The sequence below is a fragment of the Engraulis encrasicolus genome, chromosome 14, assembly GCF_034702125.1.
Source record: "Engraulis encrasicolus isolate BLACKSEA-1 chromosome 14, IST_EnEncr_1.0, whole genome shotgun sequence".
Lineage (NCBI taxonomy): Eukaryota > Metazoa > Chordata > Actinopteri > Clupeiformes > Engraulidae > Engraulis > Engraulis encrasicolus.
The window spans coordinates 14,201,200-14,212,864 of record NC_085870.1 but is presented as its reverse complement, the minus strand read 5'-3'; the positions used below and the strand labels follow the sequence as shown (position 1 = coordinate 14,212,864).

The 11,665-nt window shown below is 42.7% G+C and overlaps 2 protein-coding genes across 2 annotated transcripts in view; both read left to right on the top strand.

The window, feature by feature from the left end:
- The window catches only part of LOC134462123 (sodium- and chloride-dependent GABA transporter 2-like), a 325,830-nt gene that overhangs the window by 278,090 nt on the left and 36,075 nt on the right, over positions 1 to 11,665 (top strand). The gene's annotated exons all lie outside the window — the stretch shown is intronic.
- Positions 10,309 to 11,665, top strand: part of LOC134463112 (G-protein coupled receptor 22-like) — a 24,044-nt gene continuing 22,687 nt past the window's right edge. The window contains exon 1 of the mRNA XM_063216355.1: positions 10,309 to 10,374. The gene's annotated coding sequence lies outside the window, so the exon portion shown is untranslated. The remainder of the gene's footprint in view (positions 10,375 to 11,665) is intronic.

Sequence of the window (11,665 nt, the reverse complement as noted above, 5' to 3'; positions counted from 1 at the left end):
AAGGGAAAGAAACGGAAAGTGGGGCTTTTGGGTAATTTTTGCAGTCTGGTCTCCTCCTTTGTGGTGGCTGGCTGGGCGGTGTGTCTTGGTGTGGGGTGGGGTGTTATCCCTGGCAGGTAAGTGGGATTCACCTGGGCTCTGGAGAGAAGATGTCCTCTTGTCTGTCTTTGCAGAGTAATTGGCAACGTGTGCTCTGGTTTCTGGTCTCTGCCTCCTGCAGTAATTGGCCCTCAGCTTTACGGGGCTGACAGTGCCGTGGCTCGCGATCTTTTCTCTCTCTCTCTCTCTCTCTCTCTCTCTCTCTCTCTCTCTCTCTCTCTCTCTCTCTCTCTCTCTCTTTCTCTGTTTCTCTACTTTTGAGGCAACACAGTCGGGTGAGACTGGGGTGTTTGGAGGGCATTCTACCAGATATGGTGAAGAATGGACAGAATTAGGATGATGGAAGTCTTCCAGTCATACACTCTTTTCTGACTTTACTTTCTCATCTCTCTTTTCTCTCACGTTGTTCGTTTTTCGCTGTTCGTTCATCACGTTACAGACTTCTTGGGTCATGTCTGCTCACTTGTGTGCATGTTTAATGCAATTCAAATCCACATAAATATGCACAGGCAATTCAGGGACCAGGAACACCGGAGGACTTGTTCACTAGCAGGTCATAAATATCAAGAAAATAAAGTCCACAAATGCTAACAACTGCTTCACGCTGTCTGTCCTGAACTGAACGGCCGACCTTTGAGCTAAATGTCACTTAAGAAGAGGGAGAGTGGCGCAAGATGTAGCTTGGCAGAGCTGGATGTTGGGAAACAATGAGCTGGACATAGTGGGATTGGCCATTAGACATTGTCTGAATACAGGGTTGTGACAGATATCCCTTCCTTAACCCCTTAGCGCAGCACTTATGCAATAACTTTACTGTCACCAAAATTGTAATGTATATGTCTTAATCTGTTACTTAAAGTGATATTGTCCCATTTTTGGAAATAAGCTTATTTTACAGCTCACCGTGAGTTAAATAATAGGGTTTTACCGTTCTTCTGTACCTTCAACCGTTTTCTACTTGTGGCAGTGCAAATTTTACCTTCAAGCTAACAGTTAACATTGAGTCCTATAGACCAGTTAGCCACGAGCTGGTCTCATAGGACTCAATGTTAACTGCTAGCATGGAGGTAAAATTTGCACTGCCATACCCAGAGAACGGTTGAAAGAACAGGAGAACGGTAAAACAACATTGCTATGACAATACTGAGAGCCTTTACGTCGGGGCAAGCATGTTAAAAAACGAAATCAGCTCCTTGAGCATGCATTTTGTGTAGGTAGGTGTGAGAAAATGGACAGTGAAAGAATGTGGGGTTGATTGTGTGAGTTTTGGATTCAAAGTCAATACCACTCTTCTGGGGTCCTACCGTGGCCTAATGGTAGGGCACTGAGTTACTACACTGCTGACCAGGGTGTGATTCCGGCTAGGGTCATTGGCCAGTCCTTCCACGTCTCTCTCTACCCACTCATTTCCTGTCTCTCCTTCACTGTCTTTTCACAAAATGAAGGCACAAAAGCCCTAAGAAATATATATATATATACAGTATTGAAAACACTCCTCTGGTAGTTTCGTTCAGCCTTGCCTTTCCTCCTGGCTTTTCCTTTCGTGGGTTAAAAATGTGGGCATTTTCTCGTGAGTCGCAATGTCAACACACCTTCGATTCAATGCACTAGATGCAGGTGTTAAGTTGCTTCTGGTGGCATGGACATAAAACACACATCACTGTGCTATGGAAACACCATCGGCCAGCTTCGCTTCAATACAAAACGGAACTTGTTTGACGCCACTGTGAGAAAGGTCAATATGGTTTCCCCGCGGTGAAGGACCACAGACCGTTTTTGGGGAGCTTTCTCCCCGTTCAAAATCCAGATTGCAAATGAGACTGTGACTTCAGTTATGCTTTTGCAAGATATTAAATAAAGAGCTATCATATTGAGATGTCATGATGTCAAGCCTTGCACCGCAAGGATAGAGTGGAGGAAACTCCTGGAGGGGAAATGTTGACCTGTACTCTTGATCCGTTTACTCTTAGATGACTGACGAATATCACATTCACAAGCAAATACACCAAGCATGGGTGAATGCCCAAATCTATCTAGTGAACAAAAAATAATTCTAAGGATTGAAATGACAAAGCCGAGTTCTAAGACTGTGAGGGGACTAGATCGCATTCTTTTATTGAGCCCAAAGACAAACAACTCTCCTGCTTCAATGACAGTATTGGTCAATTGTAATATGCAGCAACTTGTACAAATACCGATTTAACCATTGTGGTAAGGTGTTTGTGATGTTGCTTTTGGTGAGATACACGTTTTTTTGCAGTATGTTAATAAGACATCTACAAAGCTGGTGTTAGTTCTGCCGTATGGGTTAAGCGACCAGGTTAACTACACTCAAAGACCTCTTGGGCCAACGGAGTGGGCCAACCAGGGCTCTAAATAGAGTTCTTCAGTAACGCGGAAGCATGTAGTAGATTGTAGTCTTTCATGTTAGCATTTAAGGACTTCCTGGTTCGTATCGGCTTCCGGCCTCCATTGGGAATGAATAGGGGCCAGTTTCAAATAAGCTCTGAGTGCAAGCACGCGCTTAGCGAACCCCCGCAAACTGTCGAGGGTGTTAAAAATAGGCTGTAGGTATGACATGGTTGATCATTTTGTGTCAAACTTCGACATAAATACGATGTTGCGTCCATATGCTAAACCCGGAAACTTTTGGCGACTACAGAAGCGGCGCCTGTATCTAACGTCATGTACGTGCGGAGGGTTGTACCCATGGCAACCAAAGGAAAGTATGTAGTTCGGAAGTTTTAATGATCAGAAAGGGGTTAGCAATATTGAATTATAATCGTCATGATTTAACATGTGAATACACCAACATGATGATACGATCCGTTCCACTAATGAGAAAGGGATGCGGGGACACGCTAATGTTCGTTGTTGGCGTGCAACTTGTATTTTTGCCAAACCTGAATCTCTATGGCGTGTTGCAATGTAAAAAAATCGCCATAGAACCGGAAGTCCAAACGCCGCATACAAGTTGACGTCAACGCTGAGGTGAAATTTCAGTTTGGCTGGTAGAAAAGATCAACTTACAAGCCACTTTGACACATTAGAGAGTGTGTATTTGGCTAGTGAGATTAACATTCACTAGTCATTTTGGCTGGTAATGAAAAAGTTAATTTAGAGCCCTGGGGCCAACTATTCAAAAATAGACATGCTTTTGGGACTGATATAGTGCCCTGACGTCAAGGGCAGCTTGAGCAAGACTACGGCTTGTAGAGGTGTGTCGTTCATGAACGAGCCGGTTCTTTTGAACGGCTCCCTGAAGTGAACGATGGGAACCGGGTCACAGCTGGGGGAGCCACTCGACCGTTATTTCGTTCATTTCTCATTCATTTTAAGCACGTGACCTCGACCAGAGTAATAAAATTTGGGAAAAAACACAATTGTTTGCCCCAAATAGAGGCAAAAACGGTCTTTAGAAGCAGGAGAATAATCAGTTGTTGTTTGGACAAAATTACATTGAGGAGGAGTCAAAATATTACATTCTTAACACTGAATAAATCATTTAAAAAAGAGCCAAAAGATCCAGTTTTTTGAACGGCTCTTTGAAAGGAACGAGCCACTAAGATCCGGATCCCGAAAAAGAGCCATAAATCCCATCTCTACTACGGCTGCATGTTGAAATTGGACGAAATTCTCCTTCAAACCAGCCCTATTTCCACTTCCAGTACCCCCTAATTTGTTCAGAACTGGCAAAATATTGCTGCAGTCCAGCCTAACCCCAAGGGAATTTAACAGGCGAGAGCAGTCAGACAATTAGGTTAGGGGTTAATAAGGTTGCTGGCAGTAGTGACGCAATTCTGTGTTAAAATATAGATACGCACGCCGATCTCCTGTCATTCAAAAGGATTACTGGTACTCACTCCTTTCAGCCGTCCACAATGGGTGATTGCTTACAACAAATGCAGGTGAAACGAAGCCTTGATAATCCACTGCGTGTGTGTGTCTGTGTGTGTATGTGAGTGTGTGTGTGTATGTGTATGTGTGTGTGCGTGCGTACACAGGTGAGTCGAGTTCACGTTTACCACTGTAGCATGAAAGACATCTTAACAAGCTTTTGCCTAATTGCTCATTGATTTAAGGGTGACTATAGTTCAAGCACACGATTCATCAACACAATTCATCCCAGTGGAATATTTTGCACCCAGAGACATGACAGAATCAATAAGCAGTTGCCAGTGGCGGAACAATTGCACACCGGGCCCCAGGGCATAACACTGATAGGGCCCCTATTACAGCAGGTGCCAGACGCCATAGATGAATAGTGGGTTTTTTTCAAACATAATAACCAACACCTTTTTTGTTTTGTGCAGAACCTAGCCAATAACCTAGCCAAGGTCATAATAGGGCCCCCACTATCAATACGGGAGGGCCCTTGGCCCAGGGGCAAATGCCCTGCTCGCCCTCCCCATAGCTCCGCCCCTGGCAGTTGCCATAGTATACAACTTTGGTGTAAATTGTTTTTAAAAAAGAACCTGAGGACCACCTGACAATACAAATACCTTGTTCTGTGATTTTTCATTTTATTAAATTTAATCAGTGCCTTTCATGTGAATGAACTTTAATTTTAGGGCTGATTTAATTCAGTTTTTAGCTTTTAGTAAGACCAACACTTAATCAATCTGAGCCATTCACAACTACCAAAGACATCGCTTTTTGTATTTTCACCTATACATCATTTAAAAAAATGCTTTTTTGCCTTTATTTGATAGGATGATTGGAGATGGTGACAGGAAGCGAGTGGAAGAGAGAGATGGGGCAGGATCAGCAAATGACCCAGGCCGAAATAGAAGGCGTAGTAACCCAGTGTCCTACCGTTAGGCCACAGCTGGGCCACCTACGTGTATACATCCTTTTTACTGGTATGAGATTCAAACTGGTATGGGCCTTCAATCCCCACAAACTCCTTTGCGCAGATTGAAACCTTTATTTTGCTGAACTGAATTTGTCTTGTGTTTAGAAGCCATAGAACAAACACTTGGACGTACAGACAATTACAACAGTACACAAAGACTAAAGTCTAAAAACAAGCAATAGACGGTTGATTAAAATAAAGTACTGGCAAAAGCAGCATATACAATATCCTATATACATGTATTATAGTACACAGTATGTTACAACCTTACTGTCACCAAAATGGTTATGACCAAGTTTTAATCTGCCCATTTTACTGCAGATGGGCGGGCCTATTCACTATGTGCTGAAAATACTCAACTACATCATAACAACAGATTAAGAAATAGCCATTACAATTTTGGTGACAGTAAGGTTATAACGTAGCTCTGCTCATAGCACTGCTGTTATGATGAAGTTGGCCGGCGGGCCCATCTGGGCAGAGGCTATTAATCAAACACCACTAACTTCATCACCTCAGTGATGGTAAAATGAATGATGGCTACTTTGATGTGAATTGTGATAATGGTGAATGGCTGAAGTTTGGACTGGGTGCCAGGCATGTTCTAATCACCACTCAGACTGTGTTTGTAGAGAATCTGATGAAGACTGTGAAGTCTAAACGTATAATCCAGCCATAAAATAATAAAAGAAAACCAAACAGATTTTAAGTGTGTGGACCTCTCACTTCGAAACTACAGTCAGCTTGTCCTGTACCTTATCCTGGGATGTGCACAATCTTCACCTTCAACTGACAGGCCATCTAGCAGGAAGAGCCGAGGCCAGTTTGTATGACCTGCTGAGCTCCCTCGTATCCTTTTCCTGGTCTGACTTCCTACACTTTGTCATCTCCTCGAGTCATCGTGCACCATCGTTGCATAGCCACGTGTAGCCAGCATGACGTTAGAAGTGACACCCACACTCAATCTGCCAGAAGCATGTGATTTTAGTGCATTATGTTGCCACTTCCAGGGAAGCCGACAGGGGGTGGACAAAGGGGTGAGCTGTCCCAGGCCCAGGAGAAAAAAGGGGGCCCAGTTAAATTGTATGTACAGGGTGTGTGTGTGTGTGTGTGTGTGTGTGTGTGTGTGTGTGTGTGTGTGTGTGTGTGTGTGTGTGTGTGTGTGTGTGTGTGTGTGTGTGTGTGTGGTGGGGGTGACAGAAACTGGTCTGACGGTCTTTCAACTCGCTTTTTGATGCAGTCCGACAAAGAGATCTTGCGCCACCCTATTGAAATCACATTTCCTACAAAGCAGGTGTCACACGAAGGAATCCCACCATGCACCACTCTTCCACATGATCAAGAGCAACGCTGTTCCCCCCCTGGTAACATCTGTAATGCATTGAAGTTCAAGGTCATGCACCAGCCTTTTGAAAGCAATTAGGAAATTATTTCTGTCATGATAGGTTTGCGTTTGACTCAGGGAGGTAAAGGTTATAGCCATAAAATTATCTGCATTGGAAGAAAAACATTCCTCCATAAAATGTAATGGCATCTTATTAACTATAATTGTCTTGTTGTTGTTTGGTGACCGAATATAGGCCTACCCACAGTGTTCTGGTGTTATTGATAACAAAATGATGGCAGGTGGAGGGAAGAATGTCTTAAAACTTCCCATTCCCTTCTGTGTGTCAGCATTTGAGGCATGGCAGGCTTATTTATTCGTCTCTCATGCAGCAGATGATCTATTGTTTGTGCGTTTGTGTCCGTTTCCGTTCGAACCAATTGTAAATTCAGGCTTAATTCTGCGATGGGGGCGCCTCTGGCACGTTCACCCTTGAGGAGTCTCCGATGACCTTGCAATGAATGTGTGGCACCTCCTCCACTTCCCTCCCTCCATACTCCATCCCGCACTCCCGGCTCAGAGCCTGTTCGCACCCCACACCCCCGCCGTCCTCCTCTCCTCTCCCCTCCCTCCTCCCCTCTCGGCAGCCTGCAGACATCGCCGTATTAGTCCGGCAGCCAAAAGCCAAATATCAGCCGAACCCAGTTTCGTCTGATAAAGTTTTTTTCTTTGCAGTTTGTGGTTGCCGAAGGTGTACCTATTAAGATTCCAGACGATGCCCGGTGATATCCCTTGAGCATTTTCAGATATTGAGCCTTTTATGCTTGATGTGCTGCAGCCATAGATTACAACAGTCTTTGGCTCCCAATTCATGTTATGCTGACCAAATACCCTATACCATACTTATTTTGTGTTTGTTTACATGGTGGGATGTGTATAAGAACAGGTGGTGAGGTATGGACATCAGTAGGGGTGGGGTCATGCATGTTTGGGGGCGGGGCATTCACCCAAAAAGCCTGATTTTCCAAGTCGGAGACACAAAGGCCAACATTTCGCCAAACGTGGCTTTATATCTCATAGTGGGTTGTTTGGTTTTGCTGTTTGTAGTTGTCCAACACTTACCCATCAGGATAAGAGTGGGTGATGTGCCAATTTCAGATATTAACCCTTTCATGTTGATTTCGCTGCAGCCATAGCCCACAAGCTTTTGACAGCTTCATAACTGCACTATGATTAACCATAGAGCATTCTGGGTGGTAGGCCTGCCACATCAAAGTGGAGAAAGTGTCCTTGTACCAAATAAATTTTAGACAATTACATAACTAACTGTTTGTCAAGCAGAAATATGTAACATTTAGGCGAATATTGGTGGTGTCAGCTTAGACATACCCAGAAAGGATTACCGGTACTAATTCAACACAGAATTTCACCATTTCATACATTGCTATTTACTCTTCCTGTGCTGTTGTAACACAAAATAAAAATTGTAAGTAATTAGTACATAATTTTTGGCTGATTATTTGTTTGCCTATAAAGTACATAATTTCAGTGGTGGTCGTATTAACATGGAAAGAGATAAAATTAAAAATGTAAATCCACAAAATGACATTGTAATTGACCTTTTACCAGCCGCATGCCATATCAAGGTGGTGTGACACTGTGGCATCCTATTTTGGTATTGGTAAAGGCTCTGTTATCAAGACCCTAAAAGATGGATATCACTTGACATCAATTGGTTATGTGCTGGTGCCATTCCAACAACTTTCCAGTGAGGCCACTAACTTTGTGTCGGCATGTTATGGCATTCCAGACAGTATCAGCATGTCACATACAAGGTTGGTGGTATGGGGAAAAAAGAATGGGAAAGGTCATTTATCTTCACCTAACCTGGCTGCTCTTCCACCAACAACAGAGGCATTTCTTGAGAATGTGATAAGGGCTCATTTTCAAGCAATATTGTGGAGGACATTGGTTCACACTCCACCTGAACTATCTCCTGAAGCATTTGGATGGAAGAAAGACCCATGCAACAAAGCACTGATACCAATAAGTGTTCCAGAAAAGGTCAAAGTGGCACCAGACTACATTTTACAGATGATCAGATGTGGTTGCAAGAGTAAAAGCCCCTGCAATTCTAAGAAATATAGCTATGCTGTAAACAGTGTGCCTTGCACCATTTTCTGTGCATGTTTTCGGCTGGGATGCTGCCGAACCAATGTTGTGTGAGCTTTACTGTGTGTGTGTGTGTGTGTGTGTGTGTGTGTGATGTGTGTGTGTGAGTGTGTTGTGTGTGTGTGTGTGTGTGTGTGTGTGTGTGTGTGTGTGTGGTATAATGTAGGCTATAGGTTTTTTAGGTGTTAAGGACTCTGTATGTTGTATAGGTGTAGACAGGTCTTTCTGTGCAAATTTAAATGCATGTACATGTCTTATTTGATGGCTTCATGGACTTTTAAGTGATCATTTAATACCAGTGAGTATATACTGGATTGACTTAATTTTTTGACTCAACCGTATATATAATGTATAGCTGTTTTCCTATGTTTAGACCTCTCTCTCTCTCTCTCTCTCTCTCTCTCTCTGAGCGTGCGGTACTGTATGTTGCAGTGTATATAGGTCTTTCTGTGTCAATTTAAATGCATGTACAGATCTTATTGGATGGCTTTATGGATTTAAGTGATCATTCAATACCAGTCTGGATACACTGGATGTATGTCATTTCTTTACTCATCTTTTGGAACAGCCAACGACTGCTCACCAGTTACCCCCATACTCTGTTGTTCTTTTTTTTTCTTTTATGTTGGCTATTTGTGGTAGGCTACCTACCGGCGATGTTGTCATGATGTGATGTTATGCAGGATCTCATAATGCACAATCCGTTCCATACTTTACAGTCTTATTCTAAGCAATGTTGTGAATGTTTTTACTGAGGCATTTGTTGATTTGTCATTCATGACCTGATTTATATAACTAAATGCATAAAAATAGGCCGAAATCACATTTTTCTAAGGTTATTAGCTGTATTTTCTCTGTACCTGGATAACAAAAGGAGATAGCCACAATTAACCACAGTAAATATTCTTGTATGTAGGATATTAACAAACTAAAAAAGGAATTTTGAAGCTGGCATTTTCAGGTGGTCAGATTCATTGCATCAAAATATAATGCAAATTAGTGCATATTTAATTAGATAATAGCCTAATTAGCATATTTAAACATAAAATATAGAAAACTTGTAATACATTTTTTTCTCCAATTCATACGAGTAATCATCTGATAAAGTTTCATATTGATATCTGCAAGTTAAAAAAAAATACCCTATTGTGTCTCGTCTTATTTGTGGGATTGCTGTTATGAAAGGGTTAATTATTACCCCATATTGGGTTTGTTTCAATAAGGGCAGAGTTAAGGCAGTCCAATGTGAATGTTTTTCAGGTAATATAAGCAATTTGGTACATTTTGTAACATTATTCACAGTAATATTAGGTGTCTTTAGTTTTTTGTCATAATTTGCATTTATGGGACAATAAAGGCTCAAAATCTGAAAATGCTCAAGTGATATCACCGGGCATCGTCTGAAATCTTGAAGACTTGCCTAAAATCTATCAGATAAAGCAAAAAAAAGAACTTTATCAAAGAAATCTGGGTTCAACCCCACGGCTCCCGGACTATATTGGACAGGAGGGAAGAGCTCCTTCGGTATCTCTGGTGGGCACCCACCACTGGTCCTGAACCGCAGTGCGTGTGACAGAGCGTCAATCTGTCAGGGACCAGGCTTTATTTTGCCGCTATCTTCCTCCCCCAACAGGATTCGTTGCAACATCCCGTAACTGGTTACGACCACGGACATTAACGGTAGCTACCCAAAACAGTAGAATATTTAATAGAATGGACAGGTATACAGGCTAGTGTTGAAGGGGAATCCCTTCGCGTGTTTTGCGCACAGACTCACGCTTGATTTGTTTACGACGCTCAAGCGGTGTTTTGGTTGAATAAAAAAAACTTTCTAGACGAGAGGAGCAGGCTGCGGGTCTCGTGAGGCAGGATAACGGACACCTGCAGAAGATGTAGCGGGAACTGGACTGCTCCGCTGCGGGAGGTAAGTTCAGCTCATCTGGCTGCATGGTGTCAAACGTTTAATAGCCTACTATAAGGCGAGAATATGCTTTCCCCCCTCGGCGCAGATGAGAAATTCTGGTAGTCTGAAATCTATGACAATTGTATTTTTGTGCATTGATCTTGACTGCTGCAGTAATGGCATTGTTGAACTTGTATAGACGTGGAGTAGGTCTGAAAAATCATACAATTTCACGCACTGTTGTCACAATGTAGCTTATTTTGCCGTCTCTTTGCCTTTTACTCTTGGCAAATCTCGTGCACCCGGTCTTTATCTAAGATCAAGGCATCCCAGCAGGAAATCAAATGCATTAACATGCGTGGATGTGAGGTTGTGTTAATTGCTTTAATAAGAGCTCAATTTGCCCTTGGCCTACAGTAAAAATTGGATTTTAGAACCAGTATAATTTTATTCTTACATTTTGAACCTCTGTTGTAAATGGAAACTAAATGAATAGACAATAAATCTATCTCCACAATATAAAAATAAATGCTCCTCAACACCTGCACACTTAATGCAGTACATATAAAAATATTGTTCTCAGCAAAACTCACTCAAGCTCAACAATATGCGATATAGCACTGTAGTTGCAATGTACAGTTTTTTTTACTGCTTTGTACTGAGATTTGCACTTAACTGTCAGCTTTCCATGCATGGTGTGCATGTTGTTGTTGTTTGACTTTGAGCGCGATGGTGCAGGCTCTTAGAAGCCTTGTGTTCATGCAGGCCTCCTCCGAGAGCTGCTCCTTTGAGGGCTCCCTCGGAAAACATCTTTCCACAATACTCACGTTGTGAACTGCAGGGTGTGTGTGTGTGTGTTTGTGCGCGTGTGTGAAAGAGAGTGCCTGTGTGTGTGTGTGTGTGTGTGTGTGTGTGTGTGTGTGTGTGTGTGTGTGTGTGTGTGTGTGTGTGTGTGTGTGTGTGTGAGAGAGAGTGAGAGAGAGAGAGAGAGAGAGAGAGAGAGAGAGAGAGAGAGAGAGAGAGAGAGAGAGAGAGTTTGTGTATAGGCCTATATGCATTTGTGTTTGTTTTTGTGTGTTGGTTGGTTGGGTGGGTGGTTGGATGATTGGTTGGTTCTGGTGGTGGAGTCTGTACGCATACATGTTATGTCTGTGTACATGGGCTAAGAAGAAAAAAAAAGAGAGAGAGTGCGTTTGTGTGTGTGTGTGTGTGTGTGTGCGTGCGCACGTTTGCAACTGCCTGCAAATCTATATGCAGAGAGATACACACGAGTCTGTGCATGCAAGGAGGAGCAAAGAAACACAAAAATTTA